The following is a 6,157-nucleotide window of genomic DNA, read 5'->3' as shown; positions in this document are numbered from 1 at the left end:
AGCCATTCTTTGGAATAGTCAAGACATTCGGGGATACTTTCCTACAGATATGTTCAAAAGGAGGTTTTAAAAATACTCAAACTCTGAACACTGAATGGAAACTGGTATTCCCTGTGATATGGAGGGACTGAGAATAATATGTGTGTGTGTGTGTGTGTATATATATATATATATATATATAAAAGACATATATATACTATGTATATTGTGTGTATATATATATAAAAGACATATATATACTATGTATATTGTGTATCTATATATAAGACACATATATAGTGTATATATATAGAGTATATATATTAGACATACATATACTATATATATTCTGTGTACGTATATATATAGTATATATAGTATATATATTACACATATATACTATATATTGTATATATATATATACTATGTATATATATATATATACACACACACATATAGTAGACTTTTGGGCACTTACTTCCTGTAATAGCCAAGGGCCTACCTGAGATCATTTTAGGCCCATTTTGTATAAGTAATCTGCAGCCAGGAAGAGACTGTCTGGATTCCCTTCATTAGTAGCTGCAGCATAATCAGAGCACAGAGAGAAAAAAGCACCTTCTCCATCTCGCTATGCTTTCTTCTCTCTTTCCTATGCCATCCCTCTGCCATCAAGCAGATTTGCCAAATCTCTGTAGAGCAAAAGTATTAAGAATATCTGGGCCAGGCATGGTGGCTCACGCCTGTCATCCCAGCACTTTGGGAGGCTGAGGCGGGTGGATCACCTGAAGCCAGGATTTCAAGATCATCCTGGCCAACATGGTGAAACCCCATCTGTAGTAAAAATACAAAAATTAGCCAGCTGTGGTGGTGCGCACCTGTAGTCCCAGCTACTAAGTAGGCTGAGGCAGGAGAATTGCTTGAACCCAGGAGGCGGAGGTTGCAGTGAGCCAAGATGGCGCCACTGCACTCCAGCCTGGGCAACAGAGCGAGACTCCATCTCAAAACAAACAAACAAACAAACAAACAAACTGACATTTACTGCATCTTCAATTCATGCCAGGGCTGTTCTGGGAACTTGACATTGGCTATCTGTGTAAATCTCACAGCAGCCCAGGGAAACAAATGTCTTCAAACAAATGAGGAAGCTGAAATGCAGATTAAGTTGCTGAAAGCTTACAGGAACATCAGAACCAAGGTTTGAATACAGGTCTCTCTGACCCCATAGCCCGTCCTCTAGGCCAAAATAATGTCACCTTACAAACATGGTGCCTATATCCACTGACTGATGCTCCTCTCAAGGGCAGGAAAAAGAGATACGGGGCAACAATGCAGCCACTTCACAGGTGTGTGTTCTGTGGTGTCAGGAGAGGCCCTGTTGACAAGGTCCCAGGAAGCCTGCTTCTATGCTTTCTGAAGCATGCCAACTGCATCTTTAGATGCAGATGGAGTAAGAGCAATTGGCTGAGAGGAGCCAAGACAACTGGCACAATACAATGGAAAAGAATACAGATTCTGGCATTAGACCTAGTTCAAATCCCAGTCCAGCCAACTCCTGGCTGTGTGTCCTTGGACAAGTGACTTAAACACTCTGGCCTTGCCTCGTCTTCTCTGTAAATGGAGGATGGTTTTGTACATAACATAAGGGATGGAGAGGTTTAAATCACTGAGGAAATGCACGTTAAATGAATCACAAATGTAGATTCCCTTTTCCTCCGCATAATATACCCTCTGAAGCCCCAGGGAAATCTCAGCAGTGACAAAGCAATGAAGACTTGGATGAGGATGGGCCTCTTGGGGACTGTGGGAAAGAGACAGGAAGATACTATTATCACCCTCATTTTTCCCTTTACTAGTTTTGAAGTTTTATGCCTATGTCTGTCCTTTAAGTAGTTAGCCTGGCCCTTTTTTCATGCATATTTAATAGACCCTAATGATAATCAATATCATTCATTACCTTCCTCCCAAACTATTACAGAATTGTAGAGTTAATCAACTGTAGTCACCCTCTCCCAACTTACTGCTATTTTTGTCTAATATTTAAGTTGTATCTCTTTTTTCCACAATACAAATTAGATGTCATTATTCATTATTATCACTGTCTTTTAGTACAAGCAATGTTTGGATACAATATTTAGCATATTTATTGTTCACTGTTAGTTTTTAATAGTGGTATGTAGTTTTTTTAAATAACAGTTTTAACGAAATATAATGCACTTACCATAAAATTGTACACTCAAAGTATACATTTCAGTGGTTTTTAGTATGTTCACATGGTTATGCAGCCATCAGGAGTATCAAATTTAAGAACATTTTCATCACCCTAAAAAGAAACTCTGTATTCATGACCAGTCATTTCCTATTCCCCTCTGCCCTCAGTCCCTGGCAATCACTAAGCTTCCTTCAGTCTGAACAGATTTGCCTATTCTGGATATTTCCCATAAATGGAATCATACAATATATATATAGTCTTTTGTCACGGCTTCTTTCACTTAGCATAATATTTTCAAGGGTTATTGATGTAGCAGGTATTAGTACTTCATTCCTTTTTATTGCCATATAATATTCCATTGTATGAATATACCACGTTGTTTATCCATTAATCAGTTACTAGACCTTTGTATTGTTTCCACTTGTTAGCTATTATAAATCATGCCATAATGACCATTTTTGTACAAGTTTTCTGCAGACATATGCTCTTATTTCTCTTGGATGGATATTTAAGAGTGGAACTGCTGGGTCATATGCTAACTCTATGTTCTTCCATTTGAGGAACTGCCATACTGATTTCCAAAGTGACTGCACCATTTTACAGTCCCACTAACAATGTATGAGGGTTCCGGTTTTTCTATATCCTTACCATATTCGTTATTGTCAGTCTTTTTATATTAGTCATCCTAGTGGGTGTGAAGGGGCATTTCATTGTGGTTTTGATTCCTTAATGACTGCTGATGCTGAGCATCTTTTCTTATGTTTACTGGCCATTTATATATCTTCTTGGGGAAAATGTCTATTCAAATCATTTGCCTATTTTTAATTGGGTTATTAATCAGATATATCAGATATATTTTTTGCAGATATCATCTCCCATTTTATTGGTTGTCTTTTCACTTTCTTGATAGTGCCTGAAGCACAAAAGTTTTACATTTTGATGAAGTCCAATTTATTTTTTTATTTTACTGCTTTTGCTTTTTGTGTCATATCTAAAACACTATGGCCTAAACCAAGGTCACAAAAATTTGTTTCTATCATTTCTTCTAAGAGTTTATGAGTTTTGGTTCTTACATTGGGTTTTTGATCCATTTTTAGTTAATTTTTGTATATGCTGTGACATATGGATTTAACTTCATTCTTTTGCATATGATATCCAGTTGTCCCAGTATCATTGGTTGAGAAGACTTGTCTTCCCCTACTGAATTGTCTTTAACTCTTGTCAAAAATTAATTGACCATAAATACAAGGGTTTATTTTTAGACGTGCAATTCTATTCCATTGACCTACATGTCTGTATTTAGGCCTGTAACACACTGTTTTGATTACTATAGCTTTGTAGTAACTTTTGAAATGAGAAGTGTGAGTCCTCCTACTTTTTTTCTTTTTCAAGGTTGTTTGAACTGCTCTAGGTCTCTGGCATTTTTATATGAATTTTATGGTCAGCCTGTCAATTTCTGCAAAAGAAAAAGGTAACTGGAGTTTTGATAAGAATAATATTGAATCTGTAAATAAATATGGGGGTCCAGACATACCTCATTTTTTTGTGTTTCATTTTATTGCACTTTGCAAAGACTACATTTTTGAATGCAGTTTTTTGCCACAAATTGAAGGTTTGCAGCAACCCTGTTTTGAGCAAGTCTATTGGTGCCATTTTTGCAACATGTGCCGACTTCCTGTCTTTGTCACATTTTGGTAATTCTCACAATATTTTAATTTTTTCATCATTATTATATGTGTTATGGTGATCTATAATCAGTGATCTTTGATGTTACTATTGTGATTGTTTTGGGATGCCATGAACTGTGTCCATTAAAGGCTACAAACTTTAATCAATGCTATGTGTAAATAACATCTATTAAATGTTAAAACTGGTTCCAATAAATGTTATGTGTGTTCTGATTGTTCCACTGACATATTGAAAGCAAGAGAAGCCATTCTCCTGCTTCTCTCAATCTCCTTTCAATATTCTCCAAGAATATTGAAATTAGGCCAACTAATAAGTCTACAATGGCCTCTAAGTGTTCAGGTGGAAGGGAGAGTTACACATCTCTTACTTTAAATCAAAAGCTAGAAATGATTAAGCTTAGTGAGGAAGGCATGTCAAAAGCCCAGACAGGCTGAAAGCTAGGTCTCTTGTGCCAAATAGTTAACCAAGTTGTGAATGCAAAGGAAAAGTTCTTGAAGAAAATGAAAAGTGTTATTCCAGTGAACACAAATGATAAGAAAGCAAAACAGCCTCATTGCTGATATGGAGAAAGTTAGTGGTCTGGAAAGAAGATCAAATCAGCCACAGCATTCCCTTAAGCCAAAGCCTAATCTAGAGCAATGCTCTAACTTTCTTCAATTCTGTGAAGGCTGAAAGAGGTGAAGAAGCTGAAGGAGAAAAATTTGAAACAAGCAGATGTTGGTTCATGAACTTTAAGGAAAGAAGCCACCTTCCTAACATGAAAGTGCAAGGCAAAGCAGCAAGTGCTGATGTAGAAGCTGCAGAAGTTATCCAGGAGATCTAAGATAACTGATGAAGGCATCTACACTAAACAACATATTTTCAATGTAAACAAAACAGCCTTCTATAAGAGGAAGATGCCATCTAGGACTTTCAAAGCTAGAGAGGAGAAGTCAATGCCTGGCTTCACAGATTCAAAGGATAGACTGACTCTCTTATTAGGGGCTAATGCGGTTGGTGACTTTAAGTTGAAGCCAGTTCTCATTTGCCATTCTAAAACTCCTAAGACCCTTAAGAATTATGTTAAATTGACTATCTGTGCACTCTCAATGGAACAACAAAGTCTCAATGACAGCACATCTGTTTACAGCATAGCTTACTGAGTATTTCAAGCCTACTGTTGAGACTTACTGCTCAGAAAAGGAAATTTCTTTGAAAATATTACTGCTCATTGACAATGCACCTGGCCATCCAAGAGCTCTGCTGGAAACATACAAGGAGAGGAATGTTGTTCTCATGCCTGCTGACACAACATCCATTCTGCTGCCCATGGATCAAGTTCTAATTTCAACTTTCAAATCTTATTATTTAAGAAATTCATTTTGTAAGCCTATCACTGCCATAGGTAGTGATTATTTTGATTGTTCTGAGCAAAGTAAATTGAAAATCTTTTGGAAAGAATTCACCATTCTATGTGCCATTAAGAACATTCATGATTCATGGAAGGAGTTCAAAATATCAAAATTAACAGGAGTTGGAATAAGTTGATTCCATTCAATCCTCATAAATAACTATGAGGGGCTCAAGACTTCAGTAGATGTAAGTGTGCAGCTTTATTTCTGAGTTTTCTATTCTGTTTCGTTGGTGTATGTGTCTGTTTTTGTACCAGTACCATGCTCTTTTGGTTACTATAGTCTTATAGTATAGTTTGAAGTCAGGTAGTATGATTCCAGCTTTGTTCTTTTTGCTTAGGATTGCTTTGGTTGTTTGGGCTGTTTTTGGTTCCATATGAATTTTAGAATAGTTTTTTCCTAATTCTGTGAAAAATATCATTAGTAGTTTGATAGAAATAGCATTGAATCTGTAAATTGCTTTGGGCAGTATGGCCATTTTAATATGATTTTTTCCAATCCATGAGCATAAAACGATTTTCCATTTACTTGTGTCATCTCCGATTTCTTTCAGCAGTGTTTTGTACCTCTCCTTATAGAGATCTTTCACCTCCTTGGTTAGCTGTATTCCTAGGTATTTCATATTCTTTGTGGCTATTATAAATGGGATTGTTATCTTGATTTGAATCTCTGCCTGGACATTATTGGTATGTAGAAATGCTACTGATTTTTGTACATTGATTTCGTATCCCAAAACCTTACTAAAATTATCAGTTCTAGTAGCCTTTTGGCAGTCTTTAGAGTTTCTAGATATAGAATCATATCATCAGTGAAGAGAGATAGTTGGACTTCTTCTTTTCTTATTTGGATGCCTTTTATTTATTTCTCTTGCCTGATTGCTCTGACCAAG

Source organism: Pongo pygmaeus, chromosome 9, assembly GCF_028885625.2.
Source record: "Pongo pygmaeus isolate AG05252 chromosome 9, NHGRI_mPonPyg2-v2.0_pri, whole genome shotgun sequence".
Classification (NCBI taxonomy): Eukaryota; Metazoa; Chordata; class Mammalia; order Primates; family Hominidae; genus Pongo; species Pongo pygmaeus.
The sequence above is the reverse complement of the archived record's forward strand: the minus strand, read 5'-3'. Positions refer to the sequence as shown.